Source organism: Notechis scutatus, chromosome 1, assembly GCF_049901735.1.
Source record: "Notechis scutatus isolate UNSWTSFEM ecotype Mainland chromosome 1, rNotScu1.2, whole genome shotgun sequence".
Lineage (NCBI taxonomy): Eukaryota > Metazoa > Chordata > Lepidosauria > Squamata > Elapidae > Notechis > Notechis scutatus.
Window position 1 is genome coordinate 222,613,522 of NC_142009.1, and position 15,500 is coordinate 222,629,021.

The following is a 15,500-nucleotide window of genomic DNA, read 5'->3' on the forward strand; positions in this document are numbered from 1 at the left end:
TCCAGAAGCCAAAAGATGGGATGGGATGGTTTTGAAGAAGATTCAGAACCCAGGATTTTTTCACCTCAGGCAGGGTATTGTCAAAGTGTGGCGAGTTCAATCTGGTCTCAATCTCCTTCTTTTTAAAGCTATAGTAGAAATATAACAAAAGTGAAAAATGTGTAGTCCATTTACCAATATCTTTTTGCAATATTAGGTCCCTCAAAATGAAGGGGCCAGGAATTCAGGATTTTCCTAATGTTCTGGAGGACATAATGGGATTTTTTTTCTTCCAAAGAAGACTATGAGTTCTGACTCATACTCTTCTTTTGGCATATGGCACAGCCCTTTGTATTGTTGGAACTTATGAAGTTGCTAGTGATTCTCATTTGGAGAAAGGATTGCATTGTTAGGAAGTCATTAATGCCATTATATTGACACATTTTCAGGAAAACCTTTTTACTGATTGGAAATAAAAGAACTTTCTTGATGGGAGCCCCCTCCTATATTTCAATTGGGGAGAGATTCCATTTGTCAGAACTCAAACAGATGCACTAATACAATCAATTTTGGTCCAAGAAATAAAAAGTTGTATTTTTTTTGTATTTTTGTATTTTTTGTATTTTTTTCATAACATGATCCTCAAATTGAAGCTGTTCCATATCAAAAGCTTTTTTGGCATCTAAGAAAGCCACAGTCAGTGTTTCAAGCTTTTTAAACTGAATTTTTAAAATATCCACTATTAGTTTCAAGAGTGAAGTTGTTCTAATTTTAAAACATTTAAATATTTATTTTCACCAAAAAGTACCTTGTAGAATTAATAACCAAGAAACCCATTAAAAATAGTTTTACATTTTTATTTCAGGTTGATCTTACTTTAAGAGCAAATGCTTCTGCTTATACAGGTGACGTAGATGTACAGTAAATTCTATGCACCAATGCAGTTTAATCTACAGCAGGGATATCAAACTCAATTTCATTGAGTGCATCAGGGTTGTGTTTGACCTTGGGGGCTGAGTGGGTGTGGCCAGCTTGACATCACTCATGTCGGTTTGCCTGTGGTGGCCCGAGTGCTCTACCAGCGAAAATGGAGCTTGGGAAGGCTGCAAGTGGCCCTCCTGAGCTCCGTTTTGGCTGGCAGAGGCACTGTGAGCTAGTCCTTCACTGTTTCCAGGGTGGCCCTGCCGGTCGGATCTAAGCACCCTTTGGCCAAATCCAGCCTGCGGGCCTTGGTTTGACACCCCTGATCTACAGACTTAAGAAATACAGAAGTGAAAGCTGGACTTTTTGGTGAAGAACTTTTGTCCTGATCTATTTCTAGTTGGAAACTGGGGAACAAGTTTCACCATTTATTTTTCTTCACCACTCACTGAGGACAGATACTTGCTCTCTGGAATATAGGACTGAGTTTAGTGTTCTGTGTGCATTACATGATCCATCAAGGTGGATGGGTCTCTAGAGACTTTGTTCCTTATTGTTGCTTCTGAATACATAACTGGAGTTCAGGGTTTGTAACCTTTTTGTAGGGTAGCAAATAAAAGTTTTAGTTTTGCGAATTCAGATGAAGAGACACTGAATTTATTTTCCAGAAAGTTTGAATTGATGTGTATTCTGGTTTCTTGTTACATCAGACATATCAAGGGCCATGAAGAAAGATAGGTGACTCAAGGATAAGAATTGACTTTTTCTGAAAGGTGTGTGTGTGTGTGTGTGTGTGTGTGTGTGTGTGTGTTACAAGGATACCTTTATATGTAGAAGTAAAGAAACAACTTAAAAAAAACTATGCTAAATAAAATTTTACACACCTAAGAAAGACTAATCATGCTTTTTTTTTTAAAAAAAAAGAGCAAGGATGATGTTTCTTAAAAACTTACATATCCCTCTTCTGAAATATCAGGAGACAATGCCAACAAGTGAGAATGAAATGAGATGATGATAGGAGAAAACAAATAAGATTTTATTGGCTAACCAAATTCAAACAGATTGGCATTTGTTTATTTGTTTTCAGTCAGTGTGGTCCTAAGATCTCACTTTTCAAGGTCAAAGACAAAGTACCAACCTCAGAAATTGAAATCCAATCCTATCCTCCTTCTGGGAGAAATCTGACATTATGCATTTAAAATCCCCCTGCAGCCTCCCTTATTTCTTTCCAACATCAGAAAACATCGATGTTAGAAAGGCCTAAAGGCAGAAATGGTGGGAATAGGCCATTGCTGGATTCTGCCATAGTCTCCAGTTCATTAAAATGTAGTCTAGTTTTTCAACTAGACTAAAAATACATTTTTAAATGTATTTCCTCTCATCGTTTGTACTAGGAAGGATTTTTCTTAACAACAATCACCAGCCAAAATATCACGAAGCATACACAATGTGACCCCTCCTAAGGGGTACATACAATAACATACAATACCTAACATACAATACATGGGAGGGCTAATGCTGCTGGCATGTGAGCTGGATAGCTGCTGCATGAATACAAAACTGACTAAGATGTTTTAGGAACTGGCCATCTGCCTTGTTTACCAAAGAGATCAATGAAAGGATTGCATTGAATGCACTGAGTCAATCAATACATTCAAAATGAGATGCATTAAAAGACATATCATCTTTAAAGGGAACCAGGTAAAAGTAACCACTATTTTCAAGAAATAAAGAACACAACATCTCCCTCTCTCCCTCCCTCTCTCTCTAGCTATCATCTCTCTCTCTCTCATCTAATAATCTAATCTAATCTAATCTAATCCAGTATTCTGACAATGATTTATAGGAAGCATCCTCAGCTCTGATATGAGCATTACATCCTGCAACTGTCCCACCAGAATGAGCATTTTCCTTTTTGGGGAGAGGGGGGTTGGTGGAGAAAGTGATTATGGATGTTTCAATTTAAAGCTGGAAGCACTCTGAAAACCTGTCAATCTGGTTTGACTAGAAGCTATAATGGAACAGACGAACACAATACACAAGCCTTATGATGGCAGATGAAATTCTGCCGAAACGTCATACAACTTTAAAAGCACAACTATAATGACGTGGGCAAATACCCAAACAAAGCTGAATACCATACATATAAATACCCGCGAAAACTTAAGAAAACAAACATACACACACACACACACACACACACACACACATGCACACACTGTTGGCAATGAATGCTCTTCAGTGCTGCCTCCAGGTTTTTAGACAAAAAAATGTCTATAATGTGGGGAGGTGATAATTCTGCCAATAGCAGCGTATTAGAGCTGATGGAGGAATTGCAATTCCCAAATACAGTTCTGAGTGACACTGGTGCAATGGAAAGGCATGGTTGAACAAGTCCCTGCAGGTTTTTTAAAGCAAGGTTTTCAGGACTGAGAATGAGTGGATGGCCCAAGGTCACTACTGTAGCTCAAGGTCAACCAGCTGGCTTTGTGCCTAAGGTAGGACTAGAATTCACAAGCTTCCTGATTTCTAACCTAATGCTTTACCATTGCACCAAACTGTCTCTCAGTTGGAAAGGTAGTCTGGCCTAGAAGGCCTTAAAACCAGGGGTGGGATTCTACCAGTTCGCACCTATTCACTAGAACTGGTTGTTAACATTCTAAGCAGTTCAGAGAACCAGTTGTTAGAAGAAATTACTGGCCTAATCCTGTAAGGAAGGCAGGAAGGAAACATTCTGGTGTTGCTTACAGAAACTGCCTCTCCATTAACCCTTATTACATTATTGGCAGGACTAGACTTCCTGTCTCAGGAAATTCTCTGGAGTTTTTTCCCCCTCCTTTGCTGGTACTTTGCTTGTGTGGAGTAACCATTTAAAGTTACAATGGCACTGAAAAAAGTGACTTATGACCATTTTTCACACTTACGACTGTTGTAGCATCCCCACAGTCATGAGAGGCCAGGCGAGGAGATGCGTGCCTCGATGTGAGTGATATTGAGCTGGCCACACCCAGCCAATAATATGACCACCAAGCTATATCCACCCAGTCACATGACCATCAAGCCATGCCCGCCACCTAAGTCACGCCCACAGAACCGGTTGTTACAAAATTGAATCCTACCCCTGCTTAAAACCTATGTTAAATATTCCCCTCACAAATACGTGCTAGTTGTTTCCGGCTCTAGGGGGAGGTGCTCATTTCTGCTACAAAGCTGAAGAGCCAGCACTGTCCAAAGACATCTCCATGATCATGTGGCCAGCATGACTAAATGCTGAAGGCACATGGAACGCTGTTACCTTCCCACCAAAGTGGTCCCTATTTTTCTACTTGCATTTTTAACATGCTTTCGAACTGCTAGGTTGGCAGAAGCTGGGACAAATAACGGGAGCTCACTCTGTTACCCAGCGCTAGGGATTCAAACTGCCGAACTGCCAACCTTTCTGATCGACAACCTCAGTGTCTTAGCCACTGAGCCACCACGTCCCATATAGCATTATACAAACTCAAATAGACCATATACTATAGCTGCACCAGCTAGTCTGAGCAGAAGATTGGAACTGCGTGAGAGAAAAGAGGTTTCCTTGTTCTCCCAGCCATCCAGTATAAAAACCTCTTAGAATCTTGATCTGTAAGGATCAGAATTGCATGTGGAGCTGATAGGATTGCAATGGTTTCCCACTTTGCCTGCCAGTGTGTGGAGGGCTGAGTACCTGAGATATACTGGAGGGCATGGGCCTCCAACAACATCCCACTTATTCCTGCCATGTCTTGATAGGAGCTGCAGCTCTCTTACATTCATTCCTAGATTTTATCTGGCATAAATCAAATGTTGGAAGTTTCTATTTGTCTGGAACTTCAAACCCAGGATTTTGTGTGTGAATGGAATCTGCAGCAGTGATTAACATAACCTTCATTTATTTTGGGGTGGAAAAAATATTTTCAGATCGTAAAACCCTCCTTAAATATGTGAGGAAAAACAAATCCATGAATTAGATAACTTAATCCTTGCACAGACACACATTATCTCCCAAATATTCAGAATTTGGACATAATTTTAAAAGTCTCTATTGTATCCATTAAACCTATTAACGCTTGATGGGGGGGAAGCATTATATTTTATTGTGCTAATGTATCCCCCCCCCCACAAATGCCTGGAACAAAGCAAGAATGTGTTGCATGATACAAGGGTTCCCTTTTCAATAAAGCAGCATGACTAGGACTTTTGTCTGTGTTTGTTGCAATCATCATGGTCAGGGCTAGGGGGCATCCAGATTCACATCTGCTGTAGCTGGAAATCAGTTCACATCCTGCCTCACACAATCTCCTCCTCCTCCTCCTCCTCCTCCTCCTCCTCCTCCTCCTCCTCCTCGCATTCTGCTATAGATCTAAGCAAGTACAGCAAACGGTGATGACAGCAACAGTGTCTGTGCTACTCAAGGGTCCCTCAGGAAATACTGACTACTGATGAAGGACTTCGGTCAATGGATTAATTTCTCAGGTAGCTGGCCAAGAGTGCTGACATTCCCTAAGATCAAATGCATTGTTATAATAAAAAGTAGATAACCTCAACGACAATTCAAAACAAACAAACAATTGGGTTATGATTTTGTTTCTTATTTTCTCCTATCACTGTTCCTCTACCCTTTTAGAAGCATGTTTCTCAAAGTTTCTGCAATCATGGATCACTAAATAAACAATTGGAAAAATGTTAGGAGGCGTGCATAAGCGCACCAACGTGCCCACCGTCCCTGTCCTATTGTTTCTTATATATATATTTCGTATATGTATTTATATATATTTCGTATATGTATGTATTATATATATATTTCGTATATGTATCCATGTATTCATAACTATGTTTTTACTTATACCTATTATCTTGTAAGCAATTGACAAATAAAAATAAATAAATAAAATAAAGTAAGGACCATCCAGTTTCAAACAAATGCTCCAATCCCTAAGTTTCTATCTTTAAATAAATGCATGTGAGTTCACATTTTTTGGCAAATAAGATAATGACTAGGGTTGCATCTGTGTATGGCTTCCTCTCCCCTCGATTTTGAAAAGGCCTTTTAAAACTAATTTTTGTACAAAATTTTAAAATCCCAAATTAAGTGCTTATTTACCACTTCAATCATTTTATATACCCCATGCTATAAGAACAAGCTCTCTTAGCACAAACCTGATGATCGAGATGTTTGCCAGTAGAAATCTCTCGAGTATCAAGGGCAAGTAGTCCTTCAGCCTAATTAAAAAAAATGTTTCTTAGGTACTTGTCATTGTATTTCTTATTCACTCATTTCATTTGGAGTTGCTTGAGCAAGATCCCGGTGCTACTTAGCACAGCACATGTAGTCTTCCTATTAATTACTTGCACTTGAGCTGGTTCACTGTGACCAGTCTTTTGAATTTATTTTCCCCATTGCTACCTGCATTATCGTTAGTGTGCTTCAGTGAAACAATTTTGAGTTACCGCTATGAATTAGCTTTTAGTGTGCAAGGGTGTGGTGGAGCTGAGGAGGGAATGAGCTAAGCCCTGTGAACATGGGAAGACGGAGACCAGTGTCTGCAGGCCACACTTTGAAATCCATCACCTTGGAACAGAAGATGGAAAAATATGGCCACAATATCCATGTAAGATCTGCTTATCACTTTCCTCTTTGCCAGGGAAAGTTTCTGAGAGTAAAATCATGGGTAAAATTAAACTGTGTATATCTAAGTTGCTTTATTCCACAACAAATCATTTGTCAGCCCAATACTACGCAGCCAAATATTGTATGTATATCATGCATATATCACGCATATAATTTGCTGCCTCTCTGTAACACTTTGGGGCCTCCAACGTGGCCCGCACCAAGTGCCAAAGCCATCATTCACCAAATATTCTTCCTCTGTTCTAATTTTGCTGGTTCCTTATTACTTATTGCTAGGTTGGGAGGGAGTATGTTTTCTTCTTGACCTAGTATAGAAGTTTAGTGTTCTGACTGATTTGAATGGTTGTGGGGCTTCCACAGAGAGAAAGGGGTCAAGCTATTTTCTAAAGCACCTGTAGGCCAGATAAGTAATAATAATGGATGGAAATTGAACAAGAAGAGATTTAACCTGCAAATAAGGAGAAGCTTTCTGACAGTGAGAACAATCAACCAATGGAACAGCTTGCCCTCGGAAGTTGTGGGAGCGCCATCGCTTGAGACTTTCAAGAAAAGATTGGACTGCCATTTGTCAGAAATGGTGTAGGGTCTCCCGCTTGGGCGGGGTGGTGGTGGACTAGATGACCTACAAGGTCCCTTCCAACTCTGATTATCTATTATCTGTTTTCTGTTATCTGAATGCCTAGGAGACAGCAAATGAATTTGAAAGAGATGGAGAAGTAACAGAGAGGTCCCGCAAATTTCAAATTTCTCTTTTATCTGGCATCTTTGTAGATCTGGTGCTTAGATCTCCAGTTTATGGGTTCCCCAACCAATTTCCCACTGGTCTCCTGTGCTTTAGATAGAAGTCAAGCCTAAAGGTAGAGCCTAGGGCTGTCTCAATGCAAAACAAGTGGCCTTTGCTATTGACTTTGTCTCCTCTCTGAAAATGCATGCAGTATATCTAAGGACTAGCAAATGATAGGTGGCTGTTTTCAGACAGGAGTTAAATATGAACACTCCTGCATCTGAATCCAGCTTTCAAGTCAAGACAATCTGGAAGAGTCTCTCCAGTCTTTTATAAACCAGTCCCATTCTTCTGGTAAACTTTGGATATTTTTCCATGTGATTAGAACTGCCATATGGTGTCCACAGTTTCTTGGGCACCATATAAATTTAATAAATAACAAATAAAAGGGGAAGGGAAATAACTCATTCTATTTTAATGCATTCAAATATGTAAAAGGTGACCTGGGAGGAGTTTAAATTTAATAAATAAATTAATAAATACTTCTCCCTTTTTGGATCAACCAATAGCTGTGTAGCATAGAGTTAAATTAGTAACTGAGAAGGTCAAAATAAACAATGAATATCCAAGAACACATTAGAAAACACTGGCATCATGCAGTGAAAACACCAAGGGACATAAAAAACACAAAACCTACTACAAAAATAAAGCAGTGCAAAAATGTGAAAGCATTCTAAACAGGTTTTTTTTTTAAAAAAAAATCATAATCTTGGTGCTGAAAGAGTCAGGATGTAGATGTTGAGCAAGAGTTGTACAATGGAAAAAAAGCTGTCTTCACCACATTTGATACTTACCCAAAAAAAGAAGAGATATATATATATAAAATAAGGGTTTTAAGTTTCAGGAAGGTAAAAATGGGAATAAGCGCATCTTCGGGTCACCTTCAGATCACACTGGGCTTTAGACTTTAAAGTCAATTCATGGGACTGAATCCAGAAATGGATTGGTAGTCAGTGCAAATGTCAACAACTTGACACAGTGGTTGCATTATAATTGGTGTGATCCAGGAAAACACGGGGCTGTGATTCACAGCTTGCCAAACAACAACTCTCCTCCTTTTGACTATAATACCAGGAAATACATTGTATGTAACTGTGTGGGCTGCTGAGTTGATCTTCATGGGTCACAGGCTCCAATGTGATGAAGTGATTAGCATGATATATTAAGACTGAAGAAAAAGCAAGTTTGACTTTGCACTAAGCCATAAAAATAATAATTTGATTTATTTATTTAACAATTTATATAGCCACCCATCTAACCAGTGGAATTCTGGGTGGCACACAGAGATAAAAACATGATACCATTTAAGAGAAAAACAAATATTTTATCTTAGAGGGAACTTATGTGCAAAAAAAAATCCGTGCGGTAACTTCCCCATTAGATTGTTAGAAGGAAGATATACCTATAACAGGTAAATTATGCTTACAAGATATGTAGGCCTGGCCAGTTACACTGATTAAAATCTCAACATGACATTGTTCAGTCAGTCACGTACAAAAACACAAAGGCTTTTATCTTCCAAGATACAACATACTCAATTTGGTTTGCTCTAATCTTGGCTAGTGTGTATTTTAACATAAAGGGTGGATCCAGCCTGTTAGTTTATTGTTAGACCTAGCATGGAACCAGAAAATTCTGTAACTAGGTTATATTTATTGTGCCAACAGACTTGACCTTGTTCAGGCCAACCATCCCATCTCTTAGACAATTAATTCACTTATATTGTATCAATCGATCACCCCAGGTGATTAGATCAGCCATAGAGGTTAATAGTCTTCCCAGCTGTTAGAAAGGAGGCTGGGAGACTATAATTTTTCCCCAGCATCCTATTCTCTCCCACGTCCCAGTTTCCTATACCCTCCCACCTACCGGGGGAGGGGGGGATGTAAACAATATATAGCAAGGGTCTTCAAACTTGGCAAGTTTAAGACTTGTCATCTTCAACTCCTAGAATTCCTGAGCTAATATGATTGGAGGAGGAATTCTGGGAGTTGAAGTCCACAAGTCTTAAAGCTGTCAAGTTTGAAGATCCCTGATCTATAGTAATCTGATAAGAAAGCTACAGCTACAGGCATGATGGGTGGGACAGAATACATATCCATATTTATTACATTATCATCCCACTTCTATTATTGGTCAGTTCCAGGGTCCGTACATGACAAATCTTCCTGCCTCCTATTTTCCTCCATACCAACAAGCCCTGAGGTGGGTTGGGCTGAAAGAAAGTGACTGGCCCCAAATTGCCCAGCCAGCTAGTTCTCTCCTAAGGGAGAACTAGAACTCTCAGATTCCTGATTTCTAGCCCATCATAATCATCAGTAGCCTAAACTGACTGGCTTTTTCTGCCCCACTGTTTTTTTTTTTTACTGCCCACAAAGACATATGTGTGGCCGCTCTAGGATTTCATCTCGCTCCTGGACCTTGAAAGAGACTATTTATTTGTCAACAAGTCATTTGCACAGCACAGGAGGAATTAATTTAATTCACAAACAAGCTCATGGCTGTTTGGACTAAGTCTATTTAATTCTGGGTTAATTAGCTTGCCCTTTTTTAGAAATGCAAGATGTACTTACAGTACTGTGTTTCCCGTTTCCTCCCCCAACCCATTTCAGTGTGTTGTGTGAACAGGACCATAGAGTGGGGAAATTGTCCTCTTCATCCTCCTCCTCATCTCACTTTTTCATTTGAAACTGCTCCCTTTGTCACCCGAAAAAGAAATGCAGCTTGGTTTTCAGCTGGAAGGTAGGGAGGGGAACGGAAGAAAGGGGTTGTTGTCTCCATCTGCTGAAGCCACAGAAATCGGCCTCTTGCTTATCATTTATTCTCCAAAAGGTGAGAGAACACAAACTGGGATTGAAACTGGCTAGGAAAAAGGGAAAGGACTAGCACCTGAAGAGCAGACAACAGCTGCATCTCATAAAAACAAGTGAAAACCGCTGTCAGCAAACAGCAAAGGATATTGATTTTTTTTAAAGGAAGTATAAATCCAGCTTGGTCTTCTCAAAAGACAAAGACAGATGCTTTAACTTCATGAGTTCTCCAAACACTGTGTAAATAATTTCTTTTACCATGCTTGGGACTTAGTAAGGCCATTGCTAGGAAGCGGCTCGATCTTCCTTCCAGGTCTAAAAGAGGGTGTGAAAAGAAACTAGAGAAACAGAGAAAGTAGGTGAATGGGCCTTTTAAGGCACCTCTAGGAAATGAATGGAGTATTCCTGGATAGATTCTTCTTTATTGTTTAATTCTGTCCATATGCATTGAAGTTTACAGAAACATATAGTCTGGTTTTGCTATAAGCTTTTTTTTTAAACAAATGTATTTATATTTGCCTCCCCAGATTGCAGCACCTAGCTGCCCTTGGGTAATTTAGGAAGTTAATCAGGGTCAACCCTGGTAAATATTTGAAAGGGGATTCACCTGGAAATCTCAGTTGAAACCATCCTATTAGAAGGTGACAACAAACAACTTCCCTATTATGCAAAGCAACTGCATGAATGCATGGATGTAAGTCACCAGGAAGGGGGAGGGCATGATGGCTCTATGGTTAAAGACACTGAGCTTATCAACTGGAAAGCTGACAGCTTGAGTTCGAGAGCCAAGCACTGCATGATGGGGTGAGCTCCCATTACTTGCCCCAGGTCCTGCCCACCTAACAATTTGAAGGCAAGCCGATGAAAGTAGATAAATAGGTACCACTTTGGTGGGAAGCAGAGGTGGTATTCAGCAGGTTCTGACCAGTTCTGGAGAACTGGTAGTGGAAATTTTGAGTAGTTCAGAGAACTGGCAAATACCACCTCTGACTGGCTCTGCCCCCATCTATTCCCTGCCTTCCGAGTCCCACCTGATAGGCTGGGTCTTCTTTTGTTGCCCTGCACAGGAGAACAGAGCTGGAAAGCAGGTTAGTGGGGTGGGGAGGGAATGGAGATTTTGCAATATCCTTCCCCTGCCACACCACCAAGCCATGCCATGCCCACCAAGCCATGCCCACAGAACCGGTAGTAAAAATTTTTGAATCCCACTACTGGTGGGAAATTTACAATGTTCTGTGCACCTAACCATGGAGGTGTCTTTGGACAATGCTGGCTCCCTCAGCTAAGAAACAGAGATGAGCACCACCCCCTAGAATTGGATGTGACTAGACAGGGGGAGTATTTATCTTTACCTTTAAGTCACCGGGAGCCAAGCCCAGCTTGAAGACAACTTGACTTTTCATTTTTACTATTTTTTTTATATGGCATGCTTTTTGATTTATCTCCATGTGGCCCATCACAACCCACTATTTGAATACTTCAAAATTGCAGCAAGTAAGCAGATGCTTCTGTTCCACTCTCAATAGCGTTTTAGAAGTGGAGGGAGACAAGAAAATGAGTGGAGGAAAGAGAGAAACCTGAGAGATGAGCGTGTCTTTCCTTGACTTTGGGCTTTGTTTCATTTGACGATGAGAACTAAATCACCAGAAAAGAAAGATCTCTTCAGGTCAGTCTGCTCTCCAGGAAGCCAGAACAGGTCATTCTTTCTTTATGAGTTGGTGTGTGGAAAGAAGAAACATTGGAGAGTTATGTTGCAGAATGCTTGGATTTGTCTACTCACACAGTGTTTTCTTGCTGAAAACTGACAGAAATAAATATGCTGCCTCTCATGACAAGGTCCCAGCATTAAGAGGAGAGCCAAAAATCTTTCCAGGCATTCAAAAATGAATGTAAGGAAAGAGGTAGCCCTACTCTCCCCCTCCCCCCCCCATTTCTCATATTACGTCCTCCAAAGGTTACAGTGCCCCACATTTATAGCTTGTGTATGACAAGCAACATCTGCTGTTAAGTATGCCCTCTTCTATACATTTAAGAAATGGTGCCAAAGCACTAATCTTGCATGTATGCGACCCGGCCTTCTTACACAGAGCTGTCCAAACTGCAAAACTGAACGGCTGCCCCAAATTGTATTGATGCAGGAGGCACATCAGCTGAGTCAATGTACAATATTCACACTCCTGTTTTATTTTCAACACTTGGAAAGGATAGGATCTTGAACTGCTGGAAACTTCGAGGTAGCTTAGCTGCGGTAGGACTCGTTAAAAACCAACAAAAACCAACCGTTTGCTGCCTGTTCCACTCCACCTAATGGCAGGACCAGCCTACGTCAACCCTTCAAGGTTATTCAAGCTCCACAAGAAGACCCAGAACTAAGCTTTATTGAAATAGGCTACATTAACAGAAGCTTGCAAGTCTGATCGTGTCCCGCACACCAACCCCCTATTTTATTCCCCATTGAATCAGACTGAATCTCTTCCTAATATTGCCTTCTTTTTGAGGATTCAAAGAATGCTTCTGCCCTTTTTTGTTTTTGCAACAGCTCTGGATGTTTTCTCTTTCTTGCCCATCCATTCTTTCCTCCTGATTCTCACCCATCCTTTGGCTTGTACATCTTTTCTTACAGATAGTCCTCGACTTACAAGCATTCATTTAGTGACTGTTTGAAGTTACAATGACACTGAAAAAAGTGACTCACAACCATTTTTTCACACATACGACTGTTGCAGTATCCCCATGGTCACATGATCAAAATTCGGGCACTTGGCAACTGGCATCTATTTATGATGTGTCCAGAGGTGGGTATTCAGCAGGTTCTGACCAGTTCTGGAGAACTGGTAGTGGAAATTTTGAGCAGTTTGGAGAACTGGCAAATACTACCTCTGACTGGAGATTTTACAGTATCCTTCCCCTGCCATGCCCACCAAACCACGCCCACAGAACTGGTAGTTAATTTTTTTTTGAATTCCACCACTGGATGTGTCCTGCGATCATGGGATCATCATTTGTAACCTTCCCAGCCAACTTCCAACAAGCAAAGTCAATGGAAGAAGAAGATTTGCTTAATGATCGCATGATTCATTTAACACAACTGCAATGATTAGCTTAACAACTGTGGCAAAGGGTCATAAAACAGGACAAAACTCATTTAACAACTGCCTCACTTAGCAACAGACATTTTTGACTCAAGTTTGGTTGTAAGTTAAGGACTACCTATATTTGGAATACTGTTTAAATTTCCTAAGTGCTCTCATAATTATGATATGGTGCTATTCATCACACTTGTCATCGATCTGGACTGACATGAGACATAATGTAAGAGGCCACTCCTTGATATCCCTTATGATCTTTCTATCACCCTACATTTTTATTCCTATCTCCATTTTCTTTCTCTTAATATTCCTTACTGTACACTTATTTTATTAAAGTGCCTTGCTCTCCATTGGAGAAACATCAGAAGGTTGAACTTTATACTGGATTTTCCCCCTCAAAAATAAATGAAGGAATTGACTACTGCATGGTTTTTTGAACAATCTAAAACTTCCATTTTTTTCCTTTTAACAACCCTGTAATCCTGTCATGCCCCTGTTAGAACCTGACTCCGAGGGAGAGGAGAAACAGCTGACAGGGAATGGGAGTGTGGCTCCGGAGGGAAGGGCACAGGCTGGCTGGGCATTCAGAGGAAGACCCAGGCCCATCCACTCTTCATCCTAGGGAACGCAGGGAGGAGCGGATAAAGGAGAAACATGAATGGCATGGTCTATGGGGGAGGAAAGGGCCTTGATCCCCTTCATGGGCTGCAGCTGTGAGGACTGTTTAAAAGGACAAACTGTGCATAGCCCAGTGCTGGAAGCAAAGCGTGAAAATATTTCTAGTCTGTCAGTTCTTATCTGCGTTCTGGCATCCTCCCCAGTGTGTGTATTTCAATATCTGTGGATGTCTTCAAGCCCTTGTCCTGCCTTGTCTCATTAATTGCTTCAGTGTGGTTTGTGTTGTTTTTCTTTTCTATTTATAATTTATATGTATTTTGAGCGAAGTTCTTCCTTTTCACAACTGTTTGTGGGGGAGTTTTTTCTCCAATCAATGATAATTGGACCTTTAAAGCCATGTTGAAGGAATTAAAGGGACTTCACCTGTTTTGTGTGGCTTTGTTGCTTTTGTGTCCTGTTAAGTTTGGAGAGTAATGGAGACCAGACATCTGACCAGTGACTTCAACTCTTTATTAACAGTAAATAGAACAGAACAGAGCAAGGCTATGGGCAGCAGTAACCCTTTTATAGGGTTGGCTGCTATCCTATTAACCAATAATAAGTGCATAAGGTCCAAACCAATAACCAATAGGAAGTGTCCTAAGTTTGGCCAATCAGGGGCTTTTATGAACCAATCCTTGTTTGCTGTTCAAGGACCAATCAAATGTGCAGGCTTCCAAAACCTACTTTGCATTTGGGCTTATTTACTTTATTCATTCACAACACCCCTCCCCTTGGGTTCCGTTTGAGGGGAGCTGTAACAAAATCTTCAAGATAGACAGGCCGTTTGGTCTGTCTGGATGATTTCGTGGCTCCACCGGGCTTGTTCTCAAGTCCGGTTCGGTGGAGCATTTGGATGATCTTTATTAAGTTCCGTTTCGCTGCACGGTGATTCCGTGCTGCTTCCGTTGTTGTTGTCTCTGCCAATCAGTGTTTCTTCGAGGTTTCGCAGTTCGGTTTCCCGTGTTCAAGTCCCATGGCAAAGTCAACTCCTCCCGCTTCAATCCCGGTACTTCGCTGGGCCGTAGGTTTTCCGTTGGCCTGCTATCCGTCGTATCAAGTCAATTTCCTCGATATTTCCTCCCCTCAGTTGGTGAACCCGGGAGTCATGGGCGCTGGGTAGTAATCTCGAACGGAGTTGGTCTATGTGGCGTTTCCACACCCTCCCATCGTCTGTTAGGAGGCGGTAAGATTTAGGCCCAGTGAGGTGGGTAACGGTTGCGGGTATCCATAAAGGGTCGCCGGAGAAGTTTTTGGCAAAGATTAAATTGCCTACCTTAAATTCCCGGCATTTGCTGCTGGAGCCGAAAGGCTTTTCGGGTGCGTATGCGGGGGAGGAGCCGTCGAGGTGCGATCGTAGTTTCCGCCCCATAAGAAGTTCGGGGGCGTTTTGTTGGTAACGCTGTGGGGCGTGATGTGCTGCAGCAATAAAATCCGATTGATTTTCTCATCGATGTTTCCGAATTCCATTTTGTGGAGGGGCTTTTTACAAACTGTACCATGCGCTCTGCACGCCCGTTCGCCGCAGGGTGCGCGGGCGAGGTCAGTGCATGGCGGATGCCCCGGTCAGCAAGATATTGTTCAAATGGTAATGCTGTGAACTGTGG